The sequence below is a fragment of the Bombina bombina genome, chromosome 1 (assembly GCF_027579735.1).
Source record: "Bombina bombina isolate aBomBom1 chromosome 1, aBomBom1.pri, whole genome shotgun sequence".
Lineage (NCBI taxonomy): Eukaryota > Metazoa > Chordata > Amphibia > Anura > Bombinatoridae > Bombina > Bombina bombina.
Genome location: NC_069499.1, coordinates 1113583676 through 1113598284, shown reverse-complemented (window position 1 = coordinate 1113598284; position 14609 = coordinate 1113583676). Strand labels below are relative to the sequence as shown.

Here is a 14609-nt window from a genome sequence, read left to right as displayed (position 1 = left end):
TATATAGGAAGTCATGTGACATGAGACACTTCCGGTTGCAAATCACTGGAACGCATAGTGCGCTCCATTCACGAGTGTTTGGCGGTTTATTCTGGGGCACTAAGAGGTACACAGGTATTTGTCATTGATGTAAGTGGTATGTTAATATAAATATAAGTTGTATTTCACATGTTTGTTATGCTGATGACGGGGACAAGCTCCTTGAAAACGTTTCAATAAAAAAGAGACTTTTGCTGTTCTCACATTAACGAAAGACCTGAGAGTGCTGTTATTTGTATTGGAGATATATATATATATATATATATATATAAAAAAACACTGCCCGGTAATCCACTCCACAGTTTGGATATGACAGAGAATTGCAGGTGAGGAATCCAGTTCAGGTTTACCCTACAAGCTATGGGTTTCTTACCTGCAGTTAATAAAGGTCAATTAACTCCTGTTAGATAGTGTGTGCTGAGGCTTCTAGATAGAACCTGTATGAGAAAGACAGAGGATATGGAGTTGTGCTGTTGTCTAGAGGTTCTAGGCCTGTGAGGTTTGAAATCTGTTTGTAATTTTGCAGTTGAGTGGAAAATCCACACAACTTTAGGTAGAGATACTTTATTCTGTTTAGTAAGCGCCATTGTGCAAGGATTTATTTTATGTTAAAACTGTTTTCCTGTAAATTTTCTGTGAATAATCAGACCAAGGCTTTTACAGTGTGTTTGGAGTGTTTATCTGCTGTGAATACAGTGTGTCAAAGCTGTTCCCAGGACTAAATACCCAAGGAGAGGGGTATTTTTCTCACAATATATATATATATATATATATATAATATAAAGATATAAATAGACATTTATTTTAAATGGAAAAATAAACCTTTTTTTTCTATGGGAAGAACATTAGAATGTAAAGTTTTTCTATTCCAAACACATTTAAAATTAATAAAAATCACATTGCATGATTCAAAGTATTTGACTAGGCTCAAAAAACATAATTTATGTTAGAACTTACCTGCTAAATGTATTTCTTTCATAATGGCAAGAGTCCATGAGCTAGTGACGTATTGGATATACATTCCTACCAGGAGGGGGCAAAGTTTCCTAAACCTCAAAATGCCTATAAATACACCTCCCACCACACTCCCACACTCACACCTTAGTTTAACGTATAGCCAAGTAGTGAGGTGTAAAAAGGAGTAAAAAAGCATACAAATAAAGAGGAACTGGAAAATAATATTGTGCTTTTATACAAAAAAACAGCTATTTCCGCTGAGAAATAAAATCCAAACAAAGCAGATGAATTAAACTGAGACAGCTGCCTGAAGAACTTTTCTACCAAAGACTGCTTCAGAGGAAGCAAATACATCAAAATGGTAAAATTTAGTAAATGTATGCAAAGAAGACCAAGTTGCTGCTTTGCAAATCTGATCAACTTAAGCTTCATTCTTAAAAGCCCATGAAGTGGCAACTGATCTAGTAGAATGAGCTGTAATTCTCTGAGGCGGAGACTGTCCCACCTCCAAATAAGGCTTGTGAATCAAAAGCTTTAACCAAGAAATTGAAAGATAGAAACACAAGCGCCCACAAACGGACCTCTAAGGGTAAAAGTTTTATTAACAAATGAATAGCGCAAAAATAAAATGCATGTACAAGATTTAAAATAAGTGTTTGCAGTTAGTGATAGTGTCACCGTGTACAGCTCTCCTCTGCTCACCTCTTGAAAAAGTCTGGGTGCCACCAGACGAAACGCGTTGACGACAACGTGTCATCACAGCAACGCCAGCCAGCCAGTCAGTCTTCAAATAGCGAATTAGCACCGTAAGCAGTCCATACACCAGATTGTTGACTAAGGAAGGATAATAATAGGAGCTTCGGAGTTCAAAAGAGACACGGTCAGGCAGAGGAGCTGTACACGGTGACACTATCACTAACTGCAAACACTTATTTTAAATCTTGTACGTGCATATTATTTTTGAGCTATTCCTTTGTTAATAAAACTTTTACCCTTAGAGGTCCGTTTGTGGGCGCTTGTGATTCTCTTTCAGTTTTACATTGCAAGCATTTTGGGAGACATTCTACAGGAAATCTCCCACAACACAAAGCTTCAGCCCTTAAAGATATACCACATTGGGGACTCTGAGGATTCTACAAGGTGGACCTAAAGATCATCGTATCATTATACCCTATCTTGTACTTCAAGCCCTTACGTGTCCCCACATATAAGGTCTGTGTGTTTTTCTTTACACATTCTGGATTACAACTGTTCAGAGTATACATCAGTATACGTGTGTGTATATGACTGTGGACAATTTCAGTTCTATATCTTGGACACACTCTATCTGAGAGTCCACGATACATTAATATATTTATTTAAAACTTCTGAAGACACAATATTACTGTTACAGTGAAATTATCTATAGAGAGTTATAAGATTCAAACATCTATATAAGAGGGTTGTGCAACAGTTTCTATATCACTTGTATTTAACCAAGAAATGTCAGAGGCTTTCTGACCTTTCCTAGAACCAGAAAAGACAACAAATAGACTAGAAGTCTTCCTGAAATCCTTAGTAGCCTCAACATAGTATTTCAAAGCTCTTACCACATCCAAAGAATCTAACGATTTCTCAAGAGAATTCTTAGGATTCGGAAAGAAGGAACAACAATTTTTCTACTAATGTTGTTAGAATTCACAACCTTAGGAAGAAATTTAAACGAAGTCCGCAAAACAGCTTTATCCTGATGGAAAAATCAGAAAAGGAGACTCACAAGAGAGAGCAGACAATTCAGAAACTCTTCTAGCAGAAGAGATAGCCAAAAGGAACAACAATTTCCAAGAAAGTAGTTTAATATCCAAATAATGCATAGGCTCAAAAGGAGGAGCCTGCAAAGCCTTCAAAACCAAATTAGGACTTCATGGAGGAGAAATAGACCTAATAACAGGCTTAATATGGACCAAAGCCTGAACAAAACAGTGAATATCAGGCAGTTTAACAATCTTTCTATGAAATAAAACAGAAAGAGCAGAGATTTGCCCCTTCAAAGTACTTGCAGACAAACCTTTATCCAAACCATCCTGAAGAAACTGTAAAATTCTAGGAATTCTAAAAGAATGCCAAGAGAATTTATGAGAAGAACACCATGAAATTTAGGTTTTCCAAACCTGATAATAAATCTTCCTTGAAACAGACTTACGAACCTACAACATAGTATTAATCACTGAGTCAGAGAAACCTCTATGACTAAGCACTAAACGTTCAATTTCCATACCTTCAAATTTAGTGATTTGAGATCCTGTTGGAAAAATGGCCCTTGAGACAGAAGATCTGGCCTTAAAGGAAGAGACCAAGGTTGGCAACTGGACATCCGGACAAGATCCGCATACCAAAACCTGTGAGGCCATGCTGGTGCTATCAGAAACACATGTGATTGTTCCATTATGATCTTGGAGATCACCCTTGGAGGAAGAACTATAGGCAGAAAAATATAAGCTAGTTGGTAAGAAGGAACTGCTAACACATCCACCATCTCCACGTGAGGATCCCTGGACCTGGAAAGGTATCTGGGAAGTTTCCTGTTTAGATGGGAAGCCATCAAATCTATTTCTGGAAGACCCCACATCTGTACAATCTGAAAAACAGAATTTATGCTTACCTGATAAATTACTTTCTCCAACGGTGTGTCCGGTCCACGGCGTCATCCTTACTTGTGGGATATTCTCCTCCCCAACAGGAAATGGCAAAGAGCCCAGCAAAGCTGGTCATATAATCCCTCCTAGGCTCCGCCTACCCCAGTCATTCGACCGACGTACAGGAGGAAATATGCATAGGAGAAACCATATGATACCGTGGTGACTGTAGTTAGAGAAAATAATTCATCAGACCTGATTAAAAAAACCAGGGCGGGCCGTGGACCGGACACACCGTTGGAGAAAGTAATTTATCAGGTAAGCATAAATTCTGTTTTCTCCAACATAGGTGTGTCCGGTCCACGGCGTCATCCTTACTTGTGGGAACCAATACCAAAGCTTTAGGACACGGATGAAGGGAGGGAGCAAATCAGGTCACCTAAATGGAAGGCACCACGGCTTGCAAAACCTTTCTCCCAAAAATAGCCTCTGAAGAAGCAAAAGTATCAAATTTGTAAAATTTGGCAAAAGTGTGCAGTGAAGACCAAGTCGCTGCCTTACATATCTGGTCAACAGAAGCTTCGTTCTTGAAGGCCCATGTGGAAGCCACAGCCCTAGTGGAGTGAGCTGTGATTCTTTCAGGAGGCTGCCATCCGGCAGTCTCATAAGCCAAACGGATAATGCTTTTAAGCCAAAAAGAAAGAGAGGTAGAAGTTGCTTTTTGACCTCTCCTTTTACCAGAATAAACAACAAACAAAGAAGAAGTTTGTCTGAAATCTTTAGTGGCCTCTAAATAGAATTTTAGAGCACGGACTACGTCCAAATTGTGTAACAAACGTTCCTTCTTTGAAACTGGATTCGGGCACAAAGAAGGTACAACTATCTCCTGGTTAATATTCTTGTTGGAAACAACTTTCGGAAGAAAACCAGGCTTAGTACGCAAAACCACCTTATCTGCATGGAACACCAGATAGGGTGGAGAACACTGCAGAGCAGCTAACTCTGAAACTCTTCTAGCAGAAGAAATTGCAACCAAAAACAAAACTTTCCAAGATAATAACTTAATATCTACGGAATGTAAGGGTTCAAACGGAACCCCTTGAAGAACTGAAAGAACTAGATTGAGACTCCAGGGAGGAGTCAAAGGTCTGTAAACAGGCTTGATTCTAACCAGAGCCTGAACAAACGCCTGAACGTCTGGCACAGCTGCCAGCCTTTTGTGAAGTAAAACAGATAACGCAGAAATCTATCCCTTCTCCAAACCCTCTTGTAGAAAGGATAAAATCCTAGGAATTTTTATCTTGTTCCATGGGAATCCTTTAGATTCACACCAATAGATATATTTTTTCCATATCTTATGGTAAATCTTTCTAGTTACAGGCTTTCTAGCCTGAATAAGAGTATCTATTACAGAATCTGAAAACCCACGCTTTGATAAAATCAAGCGTTCAATCTCCAAGCAGTCAGTTGGAGAGAAACCAGATTCGGATGTTCGAATGGACCTTGAACAAGAAGGTCCTGTCTCAAAGGTAGCTTCCATGGTGGAGCCGATGACATATTCACCAGGTCTGCATACCAAGTCCTGCGTGGCCACGCAGGAGCTATCAAGATCACCGAAGCTCTCTCCTGGTTGATCCTGGCTACCAGCCTGGGAATGAGAGGAAACGGTGGGAAAACATAAGCTAGGTTGAAGGTCCAAGGTGCTACTAGTGCATCTACTAGAGTCGCCTTGGGATCCCTGGATCTGGACCCGTAACAAGGAACCTTGAAGTTCTGGCGAGACGCCATCAGATCCATGTCTGGAATGCCCCATAATTGAGTTATTTGGGCAAAGATTTCCGGGTGGAGTTCCCACTCCCCCGGATGGAATGTCTGACGACTCAGAAAATCCGCTTCCCAATTTTCCACTCCTGGGATGTGGATTGCAGACAAGTGGCAGGAGTGATCCTCCGCCCATTGAATTATCTTGGTCACTTCCTCCATCGCCAGGGAACTCCTTGTTCCCCCCTGATGGTTGATATAAGCAACTGTCGTCATGTTGTCTGATTGAAACCTTATGAATTTGGCCTTTGCTAGATGAGGCCAAGCTTTGAGAGCATTGAATATCGCTCTCAGTTCCAGAATGTTTATCGGGAGAAGAGATTCTTCCCGAGACCATAGACCCTGAGCTTTCAGGGGTTCCCAGACCGCGCCCCAGCCCACCAGACTGGCGTCGGTCGTGACAATGACCCACTCTGGTCTGCGGAAGCTCATTCCCTGTGACAGATTGTCCAGGATTAGCCACCAACGGAGTGAATCTCTGGTCCTTTGATCTACTTGAATCGTCGGAGACAAGTCTGTATAATCCCCATTCCACTGTCTGAGCACGCACAGTTGTAATGGTCTTAGATGAATTCGTGCAAAAGGAACTATGTCCATTGCTGCAACCATCAATCCTATTACTTCCATGCACTGCGCTATGGAAGGACGAAGAACAGAATGAAGAACTTGACAAGAGCTTAGAAGTTTTGATTTTCTGACCTCTGTCAGAAACATTCTCATTTCTAAGGAGTCTATTATTGTTCCCAAGAAGGGAACTCTTGTTGACGGGGAAAGAGAACTTTTTTCTATGTTTACTTTCCATCCGTGAGATCTGAGAAAGGCTAGGACGATGTCCGTATGAGCCTTTGCCTTTGACAGAGACGACGCTTGAATCAGGATGTCGTCCAAGTACGGTACTACTGCAATGCCCCTTGGTCTTAGAACCGCTAGAAGGGACCCTAGTACCTTTGTGAAAATTCTCGGAGCAGTGGCTAACCCGAATGGAAGTGCCACAAACTGGTAATGCTTGTCCAGAAAAGCGAACCTTAGGAACTGATGATGTTCCTTGTGGATGGGAATATGGAGGTACGCATCCTTTAAATCCACCGTGGTCATGAATTGACCTTCCTGGATGGTAGGAAGGATCGTTCGAATGGTTTCCATTTTGAACGATGGGACCCTGAGAAATTTGTTTAAACACCAAAAAACTCTTAGCCATCTCCGTGGAGATGTTGCCTGTGCAACGGCAAAGAGAATGACTGGGGTAGGCGGAGCCTAGGAGGGATTATATGACCAGCTTTGCTGGGCTCTTTGCCATTTCCTGTTGGGGAGGAGAATATCCCACAAGTAAGGATGACGCCGTGGACCGGACACACCTATGTTGGAGAAAAACACAACTGGATGGAGAGACCACTCCCCCGGATGTAAATTCTGATGGCTGAGATAATCTGCTTCCAAATTGTCTACACCTGGGATATGAATCGCAGAAATTAGATAGGAGTTGGATTCAGAGAGTCCCTCCCTGATGAATGACATATGCCACAGTTGTGATATTGTCTGTCTGAAAGCGAATGAACAGTTGTCTCTTAAATAGAGGCCAAGCCTGAAGAGCCCTGAAAATAACACAGAGTTCTAAAATATTGATTTGTAACCTCACCTCTTGAGATTTCCAAACCCCTTGTGCTGTCAGAGACCCCCAGACAGCTCCCCAACCTGAAAGACTTGCATCTGTTGAGACTACAGTCCAGGAAGGTCGAGCAAAAGAGGCCCCTCGAATAATCCGATGATGGTCCAACCACCAAGACAGAGAGAGTTGAATGTTGGGATTTAAGTATATCAATTGTGATATCCGAGTATAATCCCTGCACCATTGATTCAGCATGCAAAGCTGCAGAGATCTCATATGAAAACGAGCAAAGGGGATCGCGTCCGATGCTGCAGTCATAAGACCTAAAACTTTCATGCACATAGCCACTGAAGGGAATGATTAAGACTGAAGGTTTCGACAGGCTGAAACCAATTTCATTCGTCTCTTGTCTGTTAAAAACAGAGTCATGGACACTGAATCTATCTGGAAACCTAAAAAGGTGACCTTTGTCTTAGGAATTAAGAAACTCTTTGGTAAATTAGTCCTCCAACCATGTCTTCGAAGAAACAACACTAGTTGATTCATATGAGATTCTGCTAAATTAAAAGACTGAGCTAGTACCAAAATATATCGTCCAAATAAGGAAAGACCGCAATACCCTGCTCTCTGATTACAGATAGAAGGGCACAGAGAACCTTTCAAAAGATTCTTGGAGCTGTCGCTAGGCCAAATGGAAGAGCGACAAATTGGTAATGCTTGTCTAGAAAAGAGAATCTCAGAAACCGATAGTGATCTGGATGAATCGGAATGTGAAGATAAGCGTCCTGTAAGTCTATTGTAGACATGTAATGACCTTGCTGAACAAAAGGCATAATAGTCCTTATAGTCACCATCTTGAAAGTTGGGACCCTTACAAAACAATTCAAAAACTTCAGATCCAGAACTAGTCTGAATGAATTTTCTTTCTTTGGGACAATGAATAAATTTGAATAAAACCCCTGTTCCTGAAGTGGAACTGGTATAATTACCCCTGAAAGCTCTAGATCTGAAACACACTTCAGAAAAGCCTGAGCTTTCACAGGATTTGTTGGAACATGAGAGAGAAAGAATCTTCTCACAGGAGGTCTTACTCTGAAACCTATTCGATACCCTTGAGAGACAATGCTCTGAATCCACTGATTTTTAAACAGAATCTGCCCAAATGTCTTAAAATAATTTCAATCTGCCCCCCCCCCACCAGCTGAACTGGATTGAGGGCTGCACCTTCATGCAGACTTGGGGGCTGGCTTTGGTTTCTTAAAAGGCTTGGATTTATTCTAACTTGAAGATGGCTTCCAATTGGAACCAGAGTCCTTAGGGGAAGGAGTGATTTTCTGTTCTCTATTCTGACGAAAGGAACAAAAACGATTAGAAGCTTTAGATTTGCCCTTAGATTTTTTTATTTTGAGGCGAAAACACTCACTTCCCCCCAGTGATAGTGGAAATAATAGAATCCAACTGAGAACCAAATAAATTATTAGCCTGGGAAGATAGAGATATTAATCTAGATTTAGATACCATGTCAGCATTCCAGGATTTAAGCCATAAAGCTCTTCTAGCTAAAATAGCTAAAGACATGGATTTAACATCAATCTTGATTATATAAAAAATAGCATCACAGATAAAATGAAAAGCATGTTGAAGCAAACAAATAATGCTAGACAAATCAGGATCTGCTTCCTGATGTGCTAAGCTATCCAACCAAAGAGTTGATGCAGCTGCAACATCAGCCATAGAAATGGCAGGCCTGAGAATATAGCCAGAATGTAAATAAGCTTTCCTTAGATAAGTTTCAATCTTCTAAAGGATCCTTAAAAGAAGTACTATCTTCCATAGGAATAGTAGTACGTTTGGCAAGAGTAGAAATAGCCCCATCAACCTTAGGGACTTTTCCCCAAAACTCCAATTTAACCACAATTTAAAGGATATAACTTCCTAGAAGAAGGATTAAAAGAAGCACCAGGCTTAGACCATTCCTTAGCAATCACATCATAAACAGCATCTGGAACAGGAAAAACCTCGGGAGTAATCACAGGAGGTTTAAAAACAGAATTGAAATGCTTACTGGATTTGTTATCAAGAGGATCAGACTCCTCAATATCCAAAGTAACCAATACTTCTTTCAATAAAGAACGAATATATTCAATCTTAAAATAATAAGAAGATTTATCAATTTCAATGTCTGAAGTAGGATCTTCTGAACCAGAGAGATCCTCTTCAGAGGAGGATATTTCAGTATGTTGTCGGTCATTACAAATTTCATCAGACTTATAAGAAGTTTTAAAAGACCTTTAACATTTATTAGAAGGTGGAATAGCAGATATAGCCTTCTGTATTGCATCAGCAATATAATTTTTCATATCAACAGGGATATCATGTACATTAGATGTTGAGGGAACAACAGGTGCTGTAATAGTACTAATAGAAACATTATCGGCATGCAAAAGCTTATCATGACAACTGTTACATAATATAGCTGGAGATATAATCTCAGCTTGCTTACAACAGATACACTTAGCTTTGGTAGAACTGTGTTCAGGCAGCATGGTTCCTACAGTAGATTCTGAGGCAAGGTCGGACTGAGACATCTTTGCAAAAATGTAAAAGAAAAAAATTTAATTTAAACAAAACATAATTTATGCTTACCTGATAAATTTATTTATTTCTGGATATGGTGAGTCCACGGAATCATCAATTACTAGTGGGAATATCACCCCTGGCCAGCAGGAGGAAGCAAAGAGCACCACAGCAAAGCTGCTATATATGTCACTTCCCTTACCCATAACCTCCAGTCATTCAGCCGAACGGAAAATGGAAAAAGAAAATAACACAAAGGTGTAGAGGTGCCTGAGGTTTTAGTTAAAAATAACTGTCTTAAAATAAAGGGTGGGCCGTGGACTCACCATATCCGGAAATAAATAAATTTATCAGGTAAGCATAAATTATGTTTTCTTTCCTAAGATATGGTGAGTCCACGGAATCATCAATTACTAGTGGGAACCAATATCCAAGCTAGAGGACACAGATGATTAGGGAGGGACAAGACAGGTAACCTTAACAGAAGGCACCAATGCATGAATAACTTTTCTCCCAAAAGAAGCCTCAGCTGAGACAAAAATATCAAATTTGAAAAAAGAATTATGCAGAGAGGACCAAGTTGCAGCCTTGCAAATCTGTTCTACAGAAACTTCCTTCTTGAAAGGCCAAGAAGAAGCAACAGCCCTAGTGAAATGAGCTGAAATTCTCTCAGGAGGCTGCTGTCCAGCAGTCTCATAAACCAAACGCATTATACTACTCAATTAAAAAGAAATAGAAGTAGCTGAAGCTCTCTGACCTTTATGTTTCCCAGAGAAACAAACAGCAAACTGGTGACAATCCTTAGTCGCCTGTAGATAGAAAATAAAAGCACGCACAACATCAAAGTTGTGCAACAAATGTTCCTTATGAGAAGAAAGATAAGGACACAGAGAAGGAACAACAATTTTCTGATTAACCCCTTAATGACCACAATGTACCCTGTATGTCACTGGTCATTAAGGGTTTTTTCAGGACATAATAGCACAAGTCTAGCAAGAACACGCTATTAATGCCCTCCCTCCAGAAGGCTTTGTGGAATAGAGCAGTCTCAACGCTGGTGGCAAGACCACGTTATAAAACAATCAACTCCCAAAAAAAGGCCAGCGACATACAAGGTACGTCGCTGGTCCTTAAGGGGTTAATATATCTATCCGAAACCACTTAGGAAGAAAACCTAACTAGTACGAATAACCGCCTTAACTGCATGAAAGATAAGATAAGGTGAATCACACTGCAAAACTGAGAGCTCCGAGACTCTCAAAGGAGAAAAGATAGCAATGAGAAACAAAACCTTCAAAAATAACAACTTAATATATATGTAAAGTAAAGGCTCAAACAGAGCCTACTGCAAAACTTTAAGAACAAGGGCAAAACCCTAATGGGGAGCAACCGACTTAAACACAGGCCTGATGTAGACCAGTGCCTGACAAAAAGATTGCACATCTGGCACGTCCACCAGATGCTTATGTAGCAAAAAAGACAATGCAGAAAACTGACCCTTCAGGGTACTACTGACTAACAAACCCTTCTCTAGACCACCCTGGAGAAAGGATAAAAAATTCAGAAAACCCTCCGCTTAGACAAAACTAAGCATCCAATCTTCAAGAAATCTCCTAGATAAAGAAACAAATAAAGGTCCAAGCATACCGCACCTGGTGTTCCCAGGCGGTCTCCCATCCAGGTACTGAACAGACCTGAACCTGCATAACTTCCGAGATCAAACGAAATCGGGTGCATTCAGGGTATTGTGGCGGTAGTCCCCAAATAAATTACCCTTGTGGATAGAACAAGGGAACTCTTCTCCAGATTCATTTCCCATCCCAGGAAAAGGAGATTGGACAAGATCTCTTAAAAGAGAGTTAGCTCGAAGTCAGGATGATACCTGAACTAGAGAAGATTCTGATTAAGGAAACAATAAATCTCTCAGGTCTAAGTTCGTTATGAACAGGCCCACTAGAACCAAAGGAGAAAGGATACTACTTTGAAGGACAGAATTTGAAATATATGAGGTAAATACCTATATCCCATTCCCAAACTGGGAATGGAACTGTCACTCCCAGAGATAAAGACCGTGAATCCAGTTCAAGGAATGCCTCTCATCCTACTTGGAATGCAGATACTCTAGAAAGAGAAATCTGCCCCTGGGAGGAAAACTTAGATTGGACTTGAAAAGGCATGACCCAAACAAAGTCTCATCCTTAAAAGGAGACACTAGAAGCGTGTATTTGAAGGAAACAGAAAGAATTGAATCTGCAACTGCAGAACTATAAAGCCTAGGCTGTAAACCACAGGTAGGCTTCTCAGCTGATGACCATAGATTTCAGCCACAATGCCTGGCGGCTAGTACAGCAAGTCTAATAAGACAAGACATTGATCTAAATGAACAATTAAACCTCCAGCTTCTTACCTATGTCAGAAAGAAAACTAGATTATCTCCGCAGAGATCTAAGTTCTCTGATTAAAAGAGGAAAGTTCCCTTCTACTAAAGACACCGTGCATTTCAAGAGAGATAGCGACAGGAAATCCAAAAAAGGACGTGAGACAGGGAGAAATATCCCCAGATTCCCTATAACAATCCTGTGAACATCTCACAGCACGTCTAGAACCCTTCCAGAGAGGAAAGAAAAATATAGAACTGATAAAGTTCACAAAACTCCAAAGGAAAGACAACGATAGGGATCGGTGTCATCCAGTCAGCCAAGACCTCCTGACAATATAAGAGGCTTTGAAGCAAACAACTGAAGGATACCACTTCAGCAACAGATGAAGGAATTATACTGTCCAGATCTGAGATTTCAGCCTCAGAAACTACCGGCGAATCATCCTCACTAACTTGGAAGAAGACAAACCTGCGTAGCAGCATGTGGAGCAGAAACCCTCTTACCTGAGACTTTAAAATGTCCTCTTGCCTTTTCCCTGAAGTAAAGGAAAACAGACCAAGCCACAGATACAGCAGAAGATACCTGAGCTTGCAACTTCTGTAAGCAAATACACTCCTCCAGGAGATTGAGAGGAACCACAGGGCACTGCATGTGACGCCATATAGGCTTGGGACATAATAGGAGAAAGCTGTGGCAGTGTCTTAACAGCAACATCCTTGGAGACATGAAGTTCAAACCAATCTGTACATTTAATAGCATTTGCAAAATCAGAGGTACAGAAAAAATAAATGTTTAAATCAATTCTTAGTAGAGCAAGCCTTCCACACAACTTCAGCATCAGTAGAAGGAATTATACTGCCTGAATCCGAAATTTCACCCTCAGATGCACTCTGTAGAATCTTCATCCTCAGACTTCTGAGAGGAAATACTTTGATTAGCCACTTCAGGATCAGAAACCTTACTTACCGTTTCTTTAAATTTCCTTTTCTCCAACATTGGTGTGTCCGGTCCACGGCGTCATCCATAACTTGTGGGAATATTCTCTTCCCCAACAGGAAATGGCAAAGAGCACAGCAAAAGCTGTCCATATATTCCCTTCTAGGCTCCGCCCACCCCAGTCATTCTCTTTGCCGTTGCACAGGCAACATCTCCACGGAGATGGTGAAGAGTATGTGGTGTTTAGTTGTAGTTTTTTATTCTACTATCAAGAGTTTGTTATTTTAAAATAGTGCTGGTATGTACTATTTACTCTGAAACAGAAAAGGATGAAGAGTTCTGTTTGTGAGAGGAATATGATTTTAGCAGCAGTAACTAAAATCGTTTGCTGTTTCCACATAGGACTGTTGAGATGAGATAACTTCAGTTGGGGGAAACAGTTAGCAGACTTTTCTGCTTAAGGTATGACTAGCCATATTTCTAACAAGACTGTGTAATGCTGGAAGGCTGTCATTTTTCCCCTCATGGGGACCGGTAAGCCATTTTCTTAGTCTCAAACAGAATAAAGGGCTTAATATGGGCTATAAAACTGGTAGACACTTTTATGGGCTAGATCGATTGCTTTATTTGGGCATTTTATACAGCTTGAGGTTAAAATTCACACTTTATAACTTTGGGGAAGTTATTTTCACGGCAGGCACTGGCTTAGACACCTTCCCAGTCAGGAAGGGCCTTCTTTGTAGTAGGCAGAGCCTCATTTTCGCGCCATTACTACGCAGTTACTTTTGAGAGCAGGACATGCAGCTGCATGTGTATGGGTCTGGAAGTAGTTGAAAAGGTCCCTAGAAGGCTTCATTTGGTATCGTATACCCCCCTGGGTTTGGTAAAGTCTCGGCAAAGGCTGTAGCTGGGACTGTAGAGGGGTTAAAACTATAAACGGCTCCGGTTTTGTCATTTTAAGGGTTAAAGGTCTGAAATTTGGGGTGCAATGCTTTGAGTGCTTTAAGAAATTGTGGTGAAAATTTGGTTAAGATTGAACAATTCCTTCATAGTTTTTCACATATTCAGTAAAAAAGTGTGCCCTGTTTAAAATTTAAAGAGACAGTAACGTTTTTATTTTAAAACGGTTTTTGTACTTTATTGACAAGTTTAAGCCTGTTTAACATGTCTGTGCCTTCAGATAAACTATGTTCTGTATGTATGGAAGCCAATGTGTCTCCCCCTTCAAAATTGTGTGATAATTGTGCCATAGCGTCCAAACAAAGTAAGGACAGTACTGTCACAGATAGTAATGTTGCCCAAGATGATTCATCAGATGAAGGGAGTAGACATAGTTCTACATCATCTCCTTCGGTGTCTATACCAGTTATGCCTGCGCAGGCGACCCCTAGTACTTCTAGCGCGCCAATGCTTGTTACTATGCAACAATTGACGGCAGTAATGGATAACTCCATAGCAAATATTTTATCCAAAATGCCTGCATTTCAGAGAAAGCACGATTGCTCTGTTTTAAACACTGTAGAGCAGGAGGGCGCTGATGATAATTACTCTGTCATACCCTCACACCAATCTGAAGTGGCCATGAGGGAGGTTTTGTCAGATGGGGAAATTTCTGATTCAGGTAGAATTTCTCAACAGGCAGAACCTGATGTTGTGACATTTAAATTTAAATTAGAG

General features: G+C 40.7%; 1 protein-coding gene and 1 pseudogene across 1 annotated transcript in view; both read right to left on the bottom strand.

Annotated features, from left to right (window-relative positions):
* Nucleotides 1-14609, bottom strand: part of MLLT6 (MLLT6, PHD finger containing) — a 374449-nt gene that overhangs the window by 37079 nt on the left and 322761 nt on the right. The window lies entirely within an intron of this gene.
* On the bottom strand, nucleotides 11256-11374 carry LOC128646218 (uncharacterized; annotated as a pseudogene).